General features: G+C 31.7%; 1 long non-coding RNA gene across 1 annotated transcript in view; it reads left to right on the top strand.

Moving 5' to 3' along the window:
* Window positions 1-10,439: 10,439 nt before the first annotated feature.
* Window positions 10,440-22,799, top strand: part of LOC125616297 — a 17,950-nt gene continuing 5,590 nt past the window's right edge. The window contains exons 1-2 of the long non-coding RNA XR_007346923.1: window positions 10,440-10,632; window positions 12,980-12,984. This is a non-coding gene — a long non-coding RNA (uncharacterized LOC125616297). The remainder of the gene's footprint in view (window positions 10,633-12,979; window positions 12,985-22,799) is intronic.

Here is a 22,799-nt window from a genome sequence, read left to right as displayed (position 1 = left end):
CTACAAATAATGGATGGTATGTGCTATTTGAAGTGAGATTTTCTGAGCTGACAGACTGAAAATATAGATGGTACATATACTGAATAAAATTAATTATTAACAATATGATGCAAGAATAAATAATCATTAGAATCAAAGTAGATAAAAATGTTAATCATAAAACATATAAATAAGATGAAGAAATAAATAGATCTGATAAACAACACCATGAAAAAAGATGAAGAAATTAATTCTGAATTGGAAAATCTAGCTTAGTAAATTAAATGAGTAAAAATAATTAATTTCAGCCAGATGTAGTGCTCGCTCATACTTGAAATCCCAAAGACTCGGGAGGCTGGGGTAGGAAGATTGAAAGTTAAAGACCAGCCTCAGTAACATAGCAAGGCTCCAAGCAACTTAGTGAAACATTATCTCAAAGTAAAAAATAAAAAGGTCTGGGTATGTGGCTCAATGGTAAGATACCTCTGGTTTTAATTCTAGTACTTAAAGTAATAATTAATAATAATAATAATAATAATAATAATAATAATAATAATAATAAATTTATAGAAATACACATTTGTGAATTAATGAAAGTAGGATAAAAATGTTTCTAGTAGCATATTATTTAAATCTCAAATATATTTTTAGTGAATGAAAAGAAAATTTGGAATTAAATAAAGAAATAAAAAGGAGGAATATTCTTATTTATGTGTGAAATTCCGAAGAAGAAATAAGGTAAAACATTCTCTAGAGTTGTTAAAATAAATACTAAAAATTTTAATTTAACTAAAACATTTTTAATTCATCCAGAGTAAAAGAAATGTTTATTAAAAAAAGAAAAATATTTGATTAGATTCAGATTTTTTAAATGAAATAGAAATAAAGTTTTAATCATTTTAATCTTAATAAAATAATTTGAAATTAGAATTCAACATTCTTCTATTTGGATTTAAATGCTTCAAATAATTTCAGGAACATAAAATCTTTCATATGCCAAATTGAAAAAAAAAATTAAGTTCTCATTCAAGGAAAGAAAAAAATCCAGGAATAATATATGGGAAATAACAGAAACTAAATGTAAAATTAAAATTTATTTCTCTGAATATGCATACACCCAGAACAGAAACATGTGAACAAAAAAACCAAAACATCTGAGAAATTATATATCTAAACTACTATCAAATATAGACAAAACTACAACAACATAAGGTGACTATAATGTGAAGAAGACAAAATGAAATGAGTTTGCTAAAATATGGTTTAGTCTGGAAAAGATGTGTACCTTTAAGCATAAGATGTTAACAATTGCATAGGTTTAATTTAAGGAAGATCTCTAAAACAAAGAAACAGTGTATAACTTTTAGTCATGCAGATGATCACTCAACATACAAGAAAGCAGAGAAGGAAACAGAAGTGACAGACAAGAAGACAGATTGGTAAACATAAAATTGTAATAAAAATGAAAAATATTCTAATAAAATAGATGCTACACTCATGTATGTGGGTTGAGCTCACAAATAGTATCACAAGTGAGGCCATACAACATGAACATTTATTTTTATAAAACATAAATTTAAAAATATACACAACCAAAAATACATCATAATATTCAAAACAACTATAATATATGAAAATTTGGGGGCTAGGGATGTGGCTCAAGCGGTAGCGTGCTTGCCTGGCATGCACGCGGCGCTGGGTTCAACCCTCAGCACCACATACAAATAAAGATGTTGTGTACACTGAAAACTAAAAAATAAATATTAAAAAAAATTCTCTCTCTCTCTCTCTCATATATATATATATATATGAAAATTTTGAGAACTAAAAGAAGTTTAGTCCTGCATAGGCAATATTAATAAAATACCTGTTTATTTTTGTTTTAAATATTTATATATAAGTGTATATGTTTTTATGTGTACATGTTTACATATATATTGTATGTGTATAAAATTTAAGATGATAATAGAGACCTACAAAACAATTATATACAGGTAAAATAAAGAACAAATAAAGAATATGTAACCATGAGATAAGTAAAGATAGTTTCTAACTTACTGAAGTTTGACTTACATTTTTTTTACTTTATCATAGTGCAAAAGTGATATATATTCTGAATAAATTATGCTTACAGTTTTTAATCTTGAACTTTTACCAGGCTAGTACAATGTATTATAGTATTCTCTGGGAATGCTGTGCAGCATATTGTGAAATACTTTTGACTTGCAAAGATTAATGAAAGAGCAGGAGAAAAGAAAATGTTTCAATGTGTTTCCTGAGATGTAATTCTACTATTAAGTTGATAAGCATCTGGAGAGAGAAAGGAGGCAACTAAATATATGCATTAAAAACAGAAATACTGAGGCTGGCATCTGGCTCAGTGATAGAGAGCTTTCCTAGCATGCCCTAGGCCTTGGGTTCAATCCCCAGTACTCAAAAAAAAAAAAAAAAAAGGAGAGAGAGAGAGAAAGGGAGAGAGAAAGACATACAAAATGAATCATAAATGTATGTCTGTCACAATTTTTTTAGGAAATAGATACATCAATATTCATTGGAGAATATTTGAAATCATTCACCATAGAAGATAATAAATCCAGTAGCAAAAAGTAAGCAGTGATATTAACCTAAGCAGGACAACTTTAATAAATAACATCATAAATTGAATATAAATATTCAACAAAAAATATTTTCTTCTTAAGCGTTTGAGGAAATAGAATTTAAAATAGTCTTCCCCCAACCAGAAATCTCTCCACAAATAGAGTAGAGAGAGAAAACAGTTCTATTATGGACTAAACATTAAATCAGAATCTGATGTGCACTGTAGACAACTCCGTAATAGATTAGAACTGCACAAAAGAAAAAAATTGTGGGATCACTTCATAGCCCAGGAATGTTTCTGAGGACAAGTGCTTACCTGGTTCTAGACCCTGGGTTCAATCCCTGGTACTGCAAAAAAGTAAAAAGAATAGAAAAGAAAAAAATCATCCATCTGTGCGAACAAATAAATGTAACCTATTACATACATTTTTCTAACTAAACAATCATTAGCACTGAAGAAATAGGACAAAAAAATAGCAATGTTTTCATGCATAGCTCATTCTAAATTTTCCTGGCAATTGGAATAATACCTGTGATAGGTAATTGGCTTTATCCAAAGAAAAAGCAAAGTTCCTATCTTTATGTCAGAAAGTAGTTTTTCAACATGGATCAAGGTGTCAACAAATATTAATCTTCTATATTCCTCCAAGAATTGGTATGTTCAAGAAGGTGGGTGAATGATCAAAAATTAAGGAGGGGGACTTTATGGAATATAATACTGGACTCTCAAAAAGATTGGAGACTCACGATATCTTGTACAATAAAATAAGAGAGAAAGATACCCAGCCCCACAGCCAGGACAGCAGCTGGAGGCTCAAGGAGGAATAGTCCCTACATGAAAACATTAAAGGAATCCCCATTCTCAGGAAGACTGATGCTTTTGGGGGTATGGAGAAATTGAAAATCAGAGATGTTGCTCAGAAAAAAACAGTAAGAAGTGCTGCACAGTATCTATGTATGGAGGGAAGCTACCATCTCTCTTGGCAGGCATGCAAGGAGGACAGTGGAAGGAACAATTTTGTAGCCAAGGCAAAGGGCCAGTAGCTGCTAGCTGACTACTGGTGGACCTGAGTCTGAACTGAAAAATTAACTGGGAAAACCCACCCTGCATGACAGAGAATGTGCTTAAGTGAACTGAAGAAAATAAAGTGTGGAGAAGGTTTACACAGAGTAATACAGGTTGCAGAAGCCCACCTGACTTCCCCCAAGCCCTCCAATCCAGCTACTTGCAGGACCAGCTGGGAAAGAAGCACTTGACCAAGAATTTGAGAGGGCTTGAGGGGGAAAGAGCTAGTTGGGATACTGAATCAGAAACCAGGAATTGTAAGGTATGCAGGTAAAGTAATGGGCTAAAAACAAACATCCACAAGTGGAACCCAAAGTTGATTCCTGGGGTACAGTCTTCCAACATGGACTAGCAATTGCTGGACCTTGGAGGTGCACCAACTTGAAATCTCCAGACCAATAGGCACCTAGCAAAGAGGCTGGAGCATACTTTAGCCTATAGCACACCTCCAGGACTATAGCTCTCAACCGTAGCAACCCCAACCATCCTGAAGTTTGAGCTAGTATCAAACTCCAGACAACCCCACCTAATTGCTAAGAAGTGAAGCTGAGAAACTTTTAAAGCTCCAGTGGAAACAATTGTTCAATTTTTCATTAAGATTCATTTTTTTTCTTCTCTCACATTTCTACCATTTTTGAAACCCAGTATTTTTCATGCATCAATTTATTGAGGAAAGGGATGTCTGAATAGCATATTACAGTTTTGTTATTGTTTTGTTGTGTATTTTTTAATTTTTCCTTTCTTCTTTTTCTTTCTTTCTTTTTTTTTAATATTTACTTTACATATATTTTCCCTCTCACTTGTCTGTTTCCCTGAATTCTCTTTCTTTTCAACTGCTAACAGCCAACCTCTATTAATTTCTCTTACACTTTTTCTGTAAATTTTTTTGAGGGAGGGTAACAGAGATTGAACTCAGGGGCACTCGAACACTGAGCCACACACATTCCTAGCCCTATATTTTATTTAGACAGGGTCTCACTGAATTGCTTAGCACCTTGCTCTTGCTGAGGCAGGCTTTGAACTCCTGATCCTCCTGCCTCAAACTCCCAAGCCACTGGGACTACAGGCATTCACCACCATACCCAGATATTTCTATAATTTTTTACTTCTATCTTCTCTCCTCCTTCCTCATAAACATCACATCCTACATCACTCTGTTCTCTCTCTGTCCACCATTTGAAATTGTAAGCTCTTCTGCAAATTTACTATTTATATTGTAGATAATAATTAAACACATCATTTCTGTTTAATGTAACAAAACTGTAGGCATCTTAACAGGACATAGTTGGTTTAAGGCTGTATATTTTTTGCATCAGGTTCTGCTATTATTTATCTCCTCCTTAAAGGCACTATAAGTCTGCATGGTAAAAATTGTACTGCCTCAGATCCACATGGATAGATGAGCAGATACACAAACAATATGAAAAAACATGGAAACAAATTACCACAACAAAACAAGATGCTCCAACAGTAGAATCCATTGACAACATAGTATAAGAAATGTCAGAGAAGTTTAGAATGCATACAGTTATACTGATCCGTGATGTTAAGGCCAATATAATAAGTGAAATCACAGATAAATTTCAGGAGTTGTCAGATCATTTCAATAAAGAGAGATTCTGAAAAGAAATCATGAAGAAATATTTGAAATAAAGGAAACAACAAAATTAAAAATTTTATGGAAGTCATCATTAACAGACTAGCCCACTTGGAATACAGAACCTTAGGCAATGAAGACAAAATATATAATCTTGACAATAAATTTGACCATGCAGAGAGGATGTTAAGAAACTATGAACAGAACTTCCAAAAAGTATGAGACAACATGAAAAAACTAAATTTAAGATTTATCGGATAGATGAAGGCATGAAAAGAATGCACAATCTTTTCAATAAAATCGTATCAGAAAATTTCCCAAACCTAAAGAATGAAATGAATATCAAATACAAATGCTATATTATAGGACCCCTAATGTAAAAAATTAAAACAGTCCCACACCAAGTCACACTATAATGAAAATACCTAACATACAGAATAAGGATAGAATTTTAAAGGGCACAAGTTAAAAATATCACATTACATATAGGTGGAAACCAATTTAAATATCTCTGCTTACTTCTCAACCCAGACCCTAAAAGCTAGGAGGTCTTAGAACAACATGTACAAAGCTTTGAAAGAAAATGGATACCAACCAATAATTCTATATCCAGCAAAATTAAGCTTCAGATTTGAAGATTGAATGAAAACCTTCCAAGATAAACAAAAGTTAAAAGAATGCAAAACTTGAAAGGCTGCACTAAAGAACAGTTTCAACAAAATATTCCGTGAAGATGAAATGAAAAAATAAAAATAAAAGCCAGCAAAGAGAGGTACTACCCTAAAGGAATACACAATCAAATTAATTCAAAGTAAAACTAATTCATATCAAAAAACAGAAATGAACCAAAAAGACCAGGAATACAAATCATATCTCAATAATAATCTTGAACATTAATGGCCTAAACTCATCAATAAAAGAGATAGGGGAGAATTGGATTAAAGAACAAGACACAACATTATGTTGTCTCCAAGAGTTTTATCTCATAGGCATACATCCACAGACTGAAGATAAAAGGATGGAAAAAAAAAAAAACATATCACATGGATCACATAAAAAAGTAGGGGTTTCTATCCTCATAACAGATAAAGTGGACTTCAAGCCAGAGTTAATTAGAAGGGGCAAAAAAAATGTTTTATGCTCCTTAAAGGAATTATACATTAACAAATCTTAATAATCATAAATATTTATGACCCAAACAGTGGAGCATCTACGTACATTAAACAAATCATTTTCAACTTTAAGAATCAAATAGACCACAGCACAATAATAGTGGGCGACTTTAATACACTTCTTTCACTAGTGGATATATTTTCTAAACAAAAACTGAACAAAGAAGATATAGAACTAAATAATACAATCAATAATTTACATTTAACAGACATATATAGAATATTTCATGCATCAAGGAGTGAATACACTTCCTTCTCAGCAGCACACAGCTCCTTCTCTAAAATAAACCATATATTATGCCACAAAGCAACCCTAAGCAAATATCAAAAATAAAGATAATACCCTGCATTCTATTAGATTATAATAAAATGAAATTAGAAATCAACAATAAAATACAAAATAGAAACTACACTAATATATGAAGATGAGATAATATACTATTGAATAATGAATGGATAGCAGAAGAAAAAAATCAGGGATGAAATAAAAAAAAAATCCTTAGAGGTAAATGAGAGTAGTGATACGACATATGAAAATCTCTGGGCCACTATGAAGGAAGTTCCAAGAAGAAAGTTCACTGCATTGAGTCCCTTCATTAAAAGAATAGAAAGTCAACAAATAAAGGACCTAATGTTAAATCTCAAAGCACTAGACAAAGCAGAACACATCACCACTAAAAGCATTAGAAGACAGGAAATAATTAAAATCAGAGCTGAAATCAATAAAACTGAGACAAAAGAAACAATTCAAAAAATTGTCAAAACAAAAAGTTTGTCCTTTGGAAAAATAAATAAAACTGATGAAACTTTAGCCATGCTAACAAAAAGAGAGAGATAATTCAAACTACTAAAATACATGAAGAAAAGGGAATAACAAGATGAACATTAGTAAAATACTGAACATAATCAGAAATTATTTTGAAAAATTATACTCCAATAAAATAGAAAATCTTGAAGACATCAACAATTTTTAAATAAATATGACCTACCCAAACTGAATCAGGAGGACATACGCAATTTAAACAAATCAATTTCAGGCAAAGAAATAGAGGATGCCATCAGATGCCTACCAGTAAATACAAGCCCAGGACCAGATGGATTCTCAGCCAATTTCTAAAGGCCTTCAATGAAGAATTAATACCAATACTGTTCAAATTATTCCATGAAATATGAAAGGAGAGAACCCTTCCAAACTCAGTCTGAAGCTGTTATTACCCTGATACCAAAATCAAAGACACAGCAAGGAAAGAAAACTTCATACCAATATCCCTGATGAACATAGATGCAAATATTCTCAATAAAATTCTGGAAAATCACATACAAAAACATATTAAAAAGATGGTGCAACATGATCAACTGGTGTTTATTCCAGGGAAGCAAATTTGGGTCAACATCCAGAAATAAATAGCTGTAATTCATCATATCAATAGACTTAAACACAAGAATCATATGATCATATCAATAGATGGAGAAAAACCATTTGACAAAATAGAACACACCTTCATATTCAAACACTAGAAAAACTAGGGATAGTAGGAACATATCTCAAAATTGTAAAAATTATACATGCTAAATTCAGTGCCAAATTCATTCTAAGTGGAAAAAATTGAAAGCTGTCCCTTTAAGAACGAGAACAAGACAAGGATGCCATCTTTTACCAATTTTATTCAACATCTTCCTTGAAACTCTAGCCAGAGCAATTAGACAGAAGAAATAAATTAAAGAGATACAAATTGGAAAAGAAGAACTCAAATTATCACTATCTGCCAACAACATGATTATGCATTTAGAAGACTAAAAAAATTCCACCAGAAAACTTCTTGAACTAATAAATGAATTCAGCAAAGTAGCAGGATATAAAATCAACACTCATAAATCAAATGTGTCCTACAAAATTAGAAAAACTACCCCATTCACAACAGCCTCAAAAAAAAAAAAAAAAAAACCCTTGGGAATCAATCCAACAAAAGAGATGAAACACCTGTACAATGAAAACTACAGAACACTAAAGAAAGAAATTGAAGAGGACATTAGAAGATGGAAGTATCTCCCATGTTCTTACATAGGCAGAAGTAGCAGTGTCAAAAATGGTCATATTACCAAAAGCATTGTCCAGATTTAATGCAATTTTTATTAAAATCCCAATGACATTCTTCATAGAACTAGAAAAAAGAATCATGAAATTCATTTAGAAACATAATTGATCTAGAATAGCCAAAGCAATCCTCAGCATGAAAAGTGAAGCAGTTTTGTCTAATATAAGGTAGTTGTAATTTTGTGGATTGGTCTCTGTGTCCTCTATTCTGTCGCATTGGTCTACCAGCCTGTTTTGGTGCCAGTACCATGCTGTTTTTGTTACTATTACTCTGTAGTATAGTTTAAAATCTGGCATCACGATACCACCTGTTTCACTCTTCCTGCTTAGAATTGCTTTAGTTATTCTAGGTCTCTTATTTTTCCAGATGAATTTCATGATTTATTTTTCTATTTCTGCAAGGAATGCTGTTGGGATTTTGACTGGAATTGCATTGAATCTGTAAAGTGCTTTTGGAAATATGGCCATTTTAATAATATTAATTCTGCCTATCCATGAGCAAGGTATCTTTCCATCTTCTAAAATCTTCTTCTATTTCTCTCTTTAGGATTCTGTAGTTTTTGTTGTATAGATCGTTCACCTCTTTTTTAGATTGATTCCCAAGTATTTTATTTTATTTTTTGAGGATATTGTGAATGGGGTAGTTGTCCTCATTTCCATTTCACAGGATTTGTCACTGTATATTAGTTACAAATGCCTTTGATTTATGGGTGTTGATTTTATATCCTGCCACTTTGCTGAATTCATTTACTAGTTCTAGAAGTTTCTTGGTAGAACATTTTGGGTCTGCTAGGTATAGGATCATGTAATCAGCAAATAGTGCTAATTTAAGTTCTTCTTTTCCTATATTTATGCCTTTAATTTCTTTCATCTGTCTAATTGCTCTGGCTAGTGTTTAAAGAACTATATTGAATAGAAGTGGTGAGAGAGGGCATCCCTGTCTTGATCCAGATTTTAGAGGGAATGCCTTCAATTTTTCTCCATTTAGGATAATGCTGACCTGAGGGATAACAGGTAAGTTCCTGTTATCCCTAGTTTTTCTAGTGTTTTGAAAATAAAGGGATGCTTTTTCTGCATCTATCAAGATGATCATATGGTTCTTATCTTTTAAGTCTATTGATGTGGTGAATTACATTTATTGATTTCTGTATATTGAACCAGCCTTGCATCCCAGGGATGAATCCTACTTGATCATGGTGAAAGATCTTTTTGATATGTTTTTGTATCCGATTGGCCAGAATTTTATTGAGGATTTTTGCATCTATATTCATTAGAGATATTGGTCTGTAGTTTTCTTTCTTTGAAATATCTTTTTTCCTGGTTTTGGTATCAGGGTGATGTTGGCCTTGTAGAATGAATTTGAAAGTACTCCCTCTTTTTCTATTTCCCAAAATAGCTTGAAGAGTATTGGTATTAGTTCTTCTTTAAAGGTTTTGTAAAACTCTGCTGTATATCCATCTGGACCTGGGCTTTTCTTGGTTGATAATCTTTTGATGGCTTCTTCTATTTCCTCACTTGATATTGGTCTGTTTATGTTGTGTATATACTCCTACCTCAATCTAGGCAGATCATATGACTTAAGAAATTTAACGATGCCTTCACTATCTTCTATTTTATTGGAGTATAAGCTTTCAAAGAATTTCTAATTATCTTCTGTATTTCTGTACTGTCTGTTGCAATACTGCCTTTTTCATCCCATATGCTAGTAATTTGAGTTCTCTCTCTTCTTCTCTTTGTTAGCATGGCTAAGGGTCTGTTGATCTTATTGATTTTTTCAAAGAACCAACTTTTAGTTTTGTCAATTTTTTCAATTGTTTCTTTTATTTCAATTTCATTGATTTCAGCTCCGATTTTAAGAGCATACTACGAGGACACAGCCACATCAATGTTTATAGCAGCACAATTCACGATAGCTAGACTGTGGAACCAACCTAGATGCCTTTCAATAGATGAATGGATAAAAAAAATGTGGCATTTATATACAATGGAATATTACTCGGCACTCAAATAAAAACAAGATCATGGTATTTGCAGGGAAATGGATGGCATTAGAGCCGATTATGCTAAGTCAAGTTAGACAATCCCTAAAAAGTAAATGCCGAATGTCTTCTCTGATATAATGGAGGTGACTCAAATGGGGTAGGTAGGAAGAGCATGAGAAGAAAATTACCTCTAGATAGGGAAGAGAGGTAGGAGAGAAAGGGAGGGAGAAGAGGAATTGCACGGAAGATGGAAGGAGACCCTCATCGTTATACAAAATACATGTATGATGATGTGAGGGGGGAAAAAAGAAATGTATCACATTAGATTGGGTAGAGAGAAGACAAGTGATGGGAGGGGAGGGAGGGGAAGGAGGGATAGGAATGACAGCAGAATAAAATAGACACTAGTATTGCTGTATGTATATATGTGTCTATATAACCAATGTGATTCTGCAACCTGTACACTCAGAAAAACAAGAAATTATACCCCATTTGATTCAAATGTATGATATGTCAAGATCATTGTACTGTCATGTGCAACTAATAAAAAAAAGGAAAGAAAATTGAAACAGGAGGCATTACAACATCAGATCTTATACTACAGAGCCATAATAACAAAAATGTTGTGGTATTGGCACCAAAACTGACATGCAGACCAAAATATAGAATAGAAGACACAGAGACAAACTCACATAAATACAATTATCTCATACTAGACAAAGCACCCTATTCAACAAATGGTGCTGTGAAAACTGGAAATCCATATGTGGCAAAAATCTCTATTTCTCACCCTGGACAAAATCAACTCAAAGTAGATCAAGGACTTCAGCACTAGAACAGAGAGACCCTATGCCTAATAGAAGAAAAAGTAGGACCAAATGTTTACCATGTTGGCTTAGGAACTGACTTCCTTAACAAGACTCCTAAAACACAAGAAATTAAATCAAGAATCAATAAATGAGATGGAATCAAACTAAACGCATCTTCACAGCAAAGGAAACAATCAAGAATGTGAAGAGAGAGCCTACCTATCAGAAGAAAATCTTTATCATGTGCACCTCAGATAGAGCACTAACCTCCAGAGTATATAAAGAAGTCAAAAAAATTAAACAAAAAAAATCAATAAATGAGCTAAGGAACTGAACACATACTTCACAGAAGAAATATAATAATAAAAAAATGAAAAAAATGTTAAACATCTCCAGTAATTAGAGAAATGGAAATCAAAACTACCCTGAGATTCTATCTTACTCCAGTCAGAATGGTAATTATCAAGAGTACAAGAAACAATAAATGTTGGTAAGGATGTTGGGGAAAAGTTACACTCATACATTGCTGGTGGGACTCCAAATTGGTGCAACCACTATGGAAAGCAGTGTGAACATTCTTCAGAAAACTTGGAATGGAACCACATTTGACCTAGTTTTCCCATTCCTTGTTTTGTACCCAAAGGGCATAAAATCAGCATACTACAGTGACACAGGCACATCAATGTATATAGCAGCTCAATTAACAATAGCAAAATATGGAACCAACCTAGGTGCCCTTCAATAGATGAATGGATGCTGAAAAGGTCACATATATACAAAATGGAATATTATTCAGCCATATAGAAGAATGAAATGATAGCATTTCTAGGTAAGTGGATGGAAGTGAAAAATATCATGCTAAGTAAAATAAGCAAATCCAAAAGAACCAAAGGCCAAATGTTTTCTCTAATATAGGGATTCTAATTCACAATGAGGGGGGGCAGCTATGGAAGAATAATGGTACTTTGGATTAGGCAGAGGGGAATGAAAAGAAAGGGAGGGAGTATAGCACTAGGAAGGATAGTAGAATTTTCACATTAGCAGAGCATGTACAGTATATATTGTTATGAAAATTACCCAAGATGTACAATTAATATTATAAATTCTCTCAGAATAATGAATTATAATAATTAATAACAAAGTTATGTCTGTATATGTCTCATATATGTAAAATTAAATTATGCTTGGGTTAAAAAGGAGGATAATTATAAGTTTAAACAAAGTAAATTAAGAAAAGTTTAGAACTTATTTATTATGCATAGTCTACACTGCAAAATTTGTGTAACCCAGCTAAGGTTAACCCTAGGTAAGACTTAGATATATTTATTAAGAAGAAAAAATTTAAACAAAACTGTTCACAATTTACCTTTAAAAATAAACAAAATAATAATAGAAGAGTCCATAGACCAAAAGCAAATATTGGTATTGTCCATACAGAACAAAAAATAAATAAATAAATAAACTTAAAAACAAAATAAAACCCAACAAAGGTGCATTATTTCAAAATAAAATGGTAAGAACACTGACAAAATACAAATTATAATACATTATAAATTATGACATAGTCATTATCTTAAAAGTAAAGAAATAATAGTGTATAATTATATAGACATTGAAATATTAAATTATATGCCTGTTAAAATGTGTTGAATCACTTTTACTAATATTTTTGAAAACCTAGATTAAGTGACAATATCCTAAAAGCATTTAGAATAGCAAATAAAGTACAATAAAAGAGAAATTATAAATAATTATTAAAAAATTAGTTGGTGGTAATACACTTAATAATAACTACTATAAACTCAAATTATTTAACTAGGGAATACAGTCAAAATTAGGCAGAGGGGAATGAAAAGAAGGGGAGGGAGTATCGCTAAGGGTCAAGGAAGTTTCTACTAAGTCCAGCTAAGAGCTGACTCTCAAAATGAGAGGAATTATTTTTAGATAATTTTGATCCAAAATTCTAAATGACTGTGCTATCATTTGTAGGGTCCTGCCAAAGTCTCCAAATAGCATCACTATCTGCCATTAATGCTTAAAGTTCCATTGGAATTGTTAGATTATATGGCCCAAATGTCAGAGAAGCTTGCACAGTAGCCTAGACCTGTTTCAGAGTTTTCTATTACAAGCCCCACTCAAAATTAGATGGCTTTTGGGTCACTTGGCAAGTTGTCTGTAGTACACACCCAAATGAAGAATGTGTTGCCTGAAAATTTCATATAGGTCTACTAAGTGCTTCTTCCTTAGTTGCAGAAGTTTATAAGTAGTTATACTAAACCATGGGATTTTCTTTTCCCTAACAAATGCTTCCAGAATGCAGAAAAAAATAATTTCAAAAGCTCAATTCATTATATGCAGGAATAAGTCTATAAAAATTTTAACATGGATAGTCCAAATAATGTAAACCACAATACAAGGTATGTCTAGAAAACACAGATTTTTAACCAAGAATCAACATGGAAACCAGAACAACACCTGACTGACAATGTATGTTATGCAGGGGCAGTGGCTGTGACTAATAATTATTGCTTCTGTCTGATTAGCAGATGTGTGAACTTTATTGGCTAATGATTATTCTAAAATGTGTAATAATTAATTTTTATATTTTTATTATTTCTACTTTTATTTTTGAAATATTTTTACTTACTTCTGAGTGATATATTAAGTACCTATCTATATTACTCTTTTTAATGTCTCTTCAATGAGCATAATATCTGATATCCACTGACTGAAAATGTACTTAATCATAAAATAATCTTGTTTCTCAAAAAATTTATATATCCTTGACCTATAATTCCCTTTTAAATCTCATTATTGCAAGAGATTTTTATTGCAAGAGATTTTTTGATATTGTATGCACAAGTTGCTTCTTAGAGCTGTTCTTTTCCCTACTGTATTGGCAACTCCGACCATATTAACTTACTAATACACTTAAAAATAATCCTATGATTGCAAAATGAATTTCTTTAAAATTGAATTGATTACTGGATTAATTTTGCATAATTACATCTTGTGTATTTCCATCCAGAATAAAAAAGTAAAAAAGTTATAACATCAATCCTAGTTTTTAAAAAAGTTGTATAAATACTATTTTTATAGAATTTAAATTATATTTGTGAATAATACCATAAACTAATAATAATAGATAAATATTTTTAAATTATAGATAGTAGATATTTGAAATCAATGCCAAGGTAATTTTCTACATAATATAAGGAAAAATAAGATTGCCTGTTGCTGCTTTGGGCTTAGATTTTCTATATGAATAATGGAATTACTTGATGCTTTCACAGTCTGTGCCCAAATAGCTCTTATAAATAGGATACATTTTAGAAAATGTCGACAACCTATAATTTTAGGGCCCACATACATGAAAACAAGACTTCCACATTGACTAAATAGTCTTTTCATTTATACTAATATTCCATTCAATTTATTTGGTCTCTTAATAGCCCATGGTGTATATATATGTGGGCTAAAGGATAGCTAATGAATTATCAATGAATTGTTTCTCTAATTGTTCTATATAAAGATATTACTTGTTTAATAGGAGCAATACCTGCAATTCCTGAATAATTATCAACTTATTAAAATACATGCTGACATAATTTTTGTTTATGAATTCTGGACATATGTTGTTTATATACGCTTATAAATAAAATTTTATACAACTGTAATGAGATAAAAATGCTTTACAAATGTGTTTACATTTAAAAGAATTTATTTTTGTATTTATTCTTAATTATGTATTTTTATAAATTATTTTATTGTATTTATTCTTAATTATGTATTTTTATAAATTATTTTATTACAAAGCAGCAGTACTTATTAAGTTTCACTAAAATGAAATGTGAGTATATTATACTTTTATTTCATTCACTGAGAAGTTAATAAGATAAAAATTAATAATACAATATAGAATAGGAGGTAAATTTATGCCATTTTTGAATGACCTACTGTGTAAAATTCTAAGCTGTTTATTGACTACACAAAGGATGATATATAATACACGTGGATATGCACTACTACTGCATATAGCATTTCCCAGGCTTACACCTCCCTATTGATTACTGAATGATAAGGCTATTACCATATGTTGTCCAAAAGTATTTTCTTCCCATGGGTAACATTTCTTAAATTAAGGAAAATTTGTATTCATCTGTATGTCAGTGAGCAATAGAAATTCTTTATGCTGATTACATACAATTTCATGAGTTCAAACTAAATAATAGAAGAGTTTAGACTTTTTTTCTTTATGATGCTCTATACCATAAAGAAGATTGGCTTAAGAATACATTCATATTTTCAGGTTTGCAGCAAACTAACAAAAGAAGTTTTTGATATTTTACATTACAAATTATGTCATTTACTTACTCCATTCTTATTTATATAGCTTTGGCTATCACTTCTTTTTTAAAAAATCAGAAAGTATAGGTAGATTGTCTTATAAGTAAAAAAAAGTAAAAAGAAACAAATTTGTATCAGGACAAAGGAATAAAAGTAATAGTAATCAGATAAATTTTCCATGCATAGGAGGTATTTTGCCTACAATTTTTTAAGTAAAATTAACCACTGTACATCACCTTGGAGAAGGGAGAAAAGGTTAAATAGCAAAGCAGTGATCTTTATCTAAGGTTCATGCATTTTATCACCCTTGGCATTTTTCTCTACTTGCTGTCATAACAAAAGAAAATTGTAAATTGGAACACTTAATTCTGAGAAACTTGCTACTGAAACAAAGTAATTTTTCTAAACTCTTTATAAATTGAATGCATTTCAATTTTAAAATAAACTATGCTAGTTTCTCCAGTTTCTTTGTCCTCCCAGAAGAATCTGTAATGAGTTACTGTCATAGCCTATTTTCACTTTCATGTTAGTATAAATTAACACTTCATTAAAATGTATTCATTTACTTAAAACAATAGTTTCCTTGACAGAGTAAAGATTAGCAACTATGAAAGAGCAAATCCTGGATAGGGCTGGTGAGTTAAGAATACATTATTTTTCTATCATAGATACTTTAAATAGAGCTGATATTACAGCCAATAACCTCTACTCATGCAAAAAAAATCCTTTAGGAACTAAAAAAATAGATTATCTTAGGTTTATTTATACTCAATTCAACAAAGTTGAATTCCATGCAAATTTGTCCAAAAAAAGTTTCACTGTATCACATACTTCTGACTAAAGAGTGTATCAAAGAATACTCAAAGTGACTTTTAAAATGTACTTTCTATATGACTTGTAAAAAACATTATCTATCTGTATTTTTATAACACAAACTTTTTCTGATATTTTTAAATGTTATTTTATTCATGTTGATTAACTGATCTTCTAATATATACAATCTCTCTCTCTCTCTCTCTCTCTCTCTCTCTCTCTCTGTAGAAGGGATTAAACCCAGGGGGATTTAACCACTTAGCCGCATCGCATCCCCAGTCCTTCTTATTTTTTGTTTTGAGACTGGGTCTCATTAAGTTGCTAAGATTGGCTTTGAAATTTTGATCCTCCTGCCTCAGCTTTCCAAGTCACTGAGATTACAGTTGTGTACCATTGCACCCAGCTGAAATGTAAAATTTCATATTCTTTCTAATTTATTTTTGTCTTCTCTGATATAAGGGAGGTGATTCAAAATGGGGTAGGGAGGAAGAGCATGAGAAGAAAATTACCTCTAGATAGGGAAGAGAGGTAGGAAGGAAAGGGAGGGAAAAGGGGAATTGCATGGAAGATGGAAGGAGATCCTCATTGTTATACAAAATACATGTATGATGATGTGAGGGGAAAAAATGTGTCACATTAGATTGGATGGAGAGAAGTGATGGGAGGGGAAGGGAGGGGTAGGGGGATAGAAAGGGCAGCAAAATAAAATAGACACTAGTATTGCTGTATGTGTATACATGTCTGTATAACCAATGTGATTCTGCAACCTGTATACTCAGAAAAACAAGAAATGATACCCCATTTGATTCAAATGGATGATATGTCAAGATCATTGTATTGTCATGTGCAACTAATAAAAAATATATCTATTAAATATGTTCATATACATATCTCTTAACAAAATGAATACATATGCATATATATGTATATATCTAATACAAATATATAACATTAGAACATTGTTAGGTACATAATAATTTCCTTATTTTTAAGATGGATTGCCCAAGAAAGAGACATAGGGTTGGCAATTAGCATCCAAGAGTTTTATTAGATGACTTTATCTATGAAAGTGGAAAGTAAAGAAGCAGAATTGGGCAGAGCTGTGATGCATGCTCAATAATAATGTGACTGGCCCAAAGGGTAGCTCCTTACAGAAATATTGTTATTGGGAATGAGGGACTATTCTACATTGAATAGTTGTTGAATGCAGGCTCCTCAAGGAGGGAGTCATGACCTTGACAGAAATAGCTTTGTATCACGCAAAGAAGTCCAAAAGAGGACTGAGAATTGAGAGTGATTTTCTAACAGTATTCTCAGTTGCAGAATTCATAAGTACATCATAACTTTCTCCACTTTCCACTCTTGTACTGTTCCAGGAATATTATCTTCAGCCTTCTGATGAACCACTTCTTTCAGTAAAACTGAAAAGAGACAAGTTAAGTGTTGATGTAGAGTTCCTGGCTTTGCAGCTTATCCTGTTTGTAATTATTAATCATATTTCTTCTACTATATATTTTAGATTCTTCTTATGCTCACCCAGAACTTTTGATAGTCTTGATGCTGACTGATGACATGACCTGGACCCCTCTCCCTGAGAAAACTGAAACCTCCATATTGTGATTTTCTTAGTTCAGAATTGCTGAATTTACAGCAGTGTATGAATGTACCTATTTCCCCACATTCTTGTCAACACTTATCATTGCTATATTCTTGATAATTGCCATTCTGACACGGGTGAGATGAAATCTTAGAATAATTTTGGTTTGCATTTCTCTAATTGTTAGAGATCAACATTTTTCCATGTGTTTGTTAATCAATTATATTATTTCTATGAAGTGTCTGTTGAGTTTCTTTGCCTATCTGTTGATTGGATTATTTGCTTTTTTCAATGTTAAGTTTTTTAGTTCTTTATATATCCTGGAGATTAGTGCTCTATCTGAGGTGCAGGTGGTAAAGATTTTTTTTCGCATTCTGTAGGTTCTCTCTTCACGTTATTGATTGTTTCCTTTACTGAGAAGAAATATATACTTACCAGCAAATGACATAATTTTATTCTACTTTATGACTGAGTAAAACTTCATTATGTATATATACTATATTTTCTTTATCTAATCAGCTATTGAGAACACATAGGCTTATTACAAAACTTCAGTATTTTGAATTGTGCTACTATAATCATCGGTATTCATGTATCACTAAGGTATTCTTATTTTAATTCTTTTGAATAAATAACAAAGAGTGGGATAGCTGGGTTGTATGGTGGCTCCATTCTTAGTCTTGTAAGGAATCTCTATACTACTTTCCAAAGTCATTATACTAACTTTCAGCTCCACCACCATATATAAGTGTACATTTTATCCAAATCCTCACCAGCTTTTATTATTATTTGTATTTTTAAAGAATGTCATTCTAATGGAGTAAGATTGAATCACAGTGGTGTAGTTCTGTTTCTGTTTTTGTACCAAGGACTGAGTCCATGAGGCACTTAACCACTGAGCCATCTCCCCAGTCCTTATATTTTCCTTTTGAGACAGGATCTTGCTAAGTGTCTTAAGGCCTCACTAAGTTACTAAGGCTGGCTTTGAACTTCCAATTCTCCTAATTCAGCCTAACATGTCACTGAGATTACAGGTATAGACCACCAAGCACAGCTTGCATACAGTTTCTATTTTTATTATCCTGATTGCTTAGGATTTTGTGCATTTTATACATATATTTTTTGGCTATTTGCATCTCTTCTTTTGAGAAATGTTGGTTTAATTAATTTGCCATTTATTTATTGGGTTATTAATTTTTGGTTTGTTATTTTTTGCTCTACATATATCCTGGATATTTACCTCTCATTGGAAGAGTAGGTGGCAAAAAATTTCTCAAATTCTATAGAGAAATTGAACACTCCCAAATTTATTCTATGAGGCCAGTATCACCCAAATACTAAAATAAAAAAAAAGACATATGAAGGAAAGGAAACTACAGACCAATATCCCTGAGGAAAACAGATGTGAAAAAGTCTTAATATTAGCAATTCACATTCACAAATACACTAAGGAGATTGTATGCTATGATCAAGTTGGTTTTATTTGGAGAATGCAATTGTGGTTCAACATAGGCGGATCAATGGCATTGGCATGAAAACAGACATCAAGACCATTAGAATAGAAAGAAGACATAGATAAACCCACATAGATAGTCATCTTATCCTTGACAAAGGTACCAAAAAATTATGTTGAGGAAAAGACAATATTTTTAACAAATTCTCCTTGGAAAACTGGATATCCCTACATTTTCATAAAATGAAACTAGATGATAATCTTTCACCCTGCACAAAAATCAACTCAAAGTGAATAAAGACCACTTTTGGAATTAAAGCAGAATCAAAACAGAAACACTGAAAATGCTGAAGAAAACCATAAGGTCCACGCTCTAACATATTGGCTCAAGCACGACGTTCATAAGACTTCAAAGGCTCAAGAAATAAAACCAAGAATCAATAGGTGGGATAGTTTCAAATTAAAACACTTGCATAGCAAAAGAAACAATAAACAGTGTGAAGAGAGAGCCATCAGCATGTGATTTTCTTGATGGAAGGGTTAACATCAAAAGCGATAATAGCTTTGCCAACTCAGACATAATCCTTTTAAGAAACTATATTTCTGTCATTCCAGCTTTTAAGATTCTTCAATCCTTGTATTTTCTGTGGTAACTCAATGTTTTAGCCAGCTTTTTCACTGCTATGTCTATAAGACCTGACAAGAACAATTTTAAAAGAGGAAAAGTTTATTTGGGGTTCAGATATTCAGAAGTCACTGCACATAGCTCCATTACTCTGGGCCCAAGGTGTGGGAAAACATGATGGAAAAGTGTGGTGAAGGAAGGCAGCTTAGGACATGGTCACCAGGAAAGAGGGAGGGAGGGAGGAAGGGAGGGAGAGAGAGACAGAGACAGAGACAGAGACAGAGACAGACTAAAATCAGTTCACAAAACATATACCTCAATGACCCACCTCCTCTAGTTACACCCTACCTACCTATAGTTACCACCTAGTTAATCCCTATCCAGTGATTAGGTCATAGTTCTTATAACCCAATCATTTCACCTCCAAAATTTCTTTCATTGTCTCACACATGAGCTTCTTGTGAGAAATTTCATACCTCAAACATCACACTCAAGAAATGTTCAGTAATAGTAATTGGTTACCATCACTTACCAAGTTATTTAGTGAAATTCTTTCTTTAGTTCTTGTCCACAATTGATGCCCTTTTTCAAGTATTTATATGTGTAAGATTTTCTATTATTGTAATCATCATTCTATATTCATAGAGAGAAATGGGATGACAGATAAAAATGAAGGAAAAAAGTTTTTCCTTATATAATTAGAAAAAAATATATTACTTTCAAATTTTAACAAAATAAAATAGGTTATCATATATAAAACCAAATATATTTTAAACAGTTTTTATACCTTATTGAAACACATTAATAAGTGATGTACATTAATTACAAAGGTAAAGAAGTGATTTAGAGACAAAAGAAATGGCAAAGATGCATGTATTAAAAATGCTACTTCTGCTTCAATATATGCACATGCCTAAATTAAAAAAAATAGATACCTATTGTCAATGCTCAAAGACAAATGTCATGAAGGAGATGTTGATTCATAAACATATAGAACAATATTTTTAAGGTTACAGTTCAGTAATTTCAAAATGATGTCACAGTCTCCAAAAACAAAATAAAGATACCAGTAAGCAATCTGCATATTACTACCACAAATTATATATCTCCTCAGCCTGCCACTCTTCCCTTCATGGGCATTTCATAAATGTTCTATTCAAAGTCAATGACCAATTAGAAACTTTACCCAAAAGCGTTTGATTACTACATTGTCTGAAATAAAATCATATGAGATAAGCTTGACTATTTAAAATCAGGAAACAATAAATCCTCTCTTAGTGAATAAAAAATCTGCTTCAAAATATCAATGCTGAGAAATTATGCCAAAAAAACTGTTTACAATTGATATTAACAAATTGTTAATGTCTGATCAGTTACGAATATTGTTCAGTATGTTAAAATAAAATGGTTGATTGGTTGCACATGTCTGTATATTATCTATAAATTTCTCTAACTTGATATATGTGTGTCTCTGTATAAACACATACAAGTATATGTGCATACACAGACATATGATATATATTATGCCATACCTAGATATATTGTATAATATTATATGCATTATTTTTAAATTATTAACTAATACAGAAAATAAAGTGTACATAATAATGAGGCATCATGTTTTATGCATGTACAAAGTGTGTAATGTTTAAAAATGTCTAGCTTCTCAAACATTTATCATTCCTATGTGGTAAAATGATAAATGTTTCTAATAGCTTTTTGAGATACAAAGTATGTAACTGTTATGTACAATTAATCTACTGTGCAACAGCACACCAGGACCTCTTATACCTAGGTAACTATAGATTAATACCCATTGATCAATCTTTCCCATTCCTCCATTTCTTTGAATAACTTGAAATATTTAGCTGATTAAAGTACAATGATGTCTATATGTTTGGTTCCTTACTAAGTTTGTCTTATGTCAAAATGAAAAGAATATTTCAATTTTTATACTTTGTCTTTATAAAATGAGTTTTATGAGTTTCTATTATGTAAAATAAATTTTACTTTATTAACATGCTACCCTATTTCTCACAACTCAGAGTATCTTTAATAATTATTACCCTCTATTTCTAATCACTTGTCCTAAAACAAACTATTTCAACAATGTACTGCATGTTATGCCCTGTTCCTATTTCAAATTATTGTATATTTCACTCACAGATAACTATAACCACTTGGCCTTATCTATTGACAAAACTTTTAAGTAACTGAAGAATTTCTCTCACCTCTATCTTACTTATCATTTAACTGAAAAATCTCAATTTTTGTACCACTCATATATTCACTGGGTCAGAAAGATTCAAGTTCATGTGAATAATATATAGATAAACATATTTGTAATCATCACAATACTCTTCTCTCTTCTCAAATTAATTTATTATAACAGAATAGCTATCTTATTGCCTAGAACAGTGGCACACACACTCCCAGCAGCTCAGGAGGCTCAGGTAGGAAGATCAAAAGTTCAAAGCCAGCCTCAGCAACTTAACTAGGTCCTAAGCAACTCAGCAAGATGCTATCTCAAAATAAATTTTTAAAAAATGAATAGAAAGGGCTGGAGATGTGGCTCGGAGGTTAAGCATCCTGTGTTCAAGCTCTAATAACTATCCCCACCCAGCCTCGCCTATATATATATATATATATATATATATATATATATA

Source organism: Marmota marmota, unplaced genomic scaffold (assembly GCF_001458135.2).
Source record: "Marmota marmota marmota unplaced genomic scaffold, marMar, whole genome shotgun sequence".
In the NCBI taxonomy this organism is placed as follows: Eukaryota; Metazoa; Chordata; class Mammalia; order Rodentia; family Sciuridae; genus Marmota; species Marmota marmota.
Note: the sequence above shows the minus strand (reverse complement) of the source record. Positions and strands in the feature narration are given on the sequence as shown.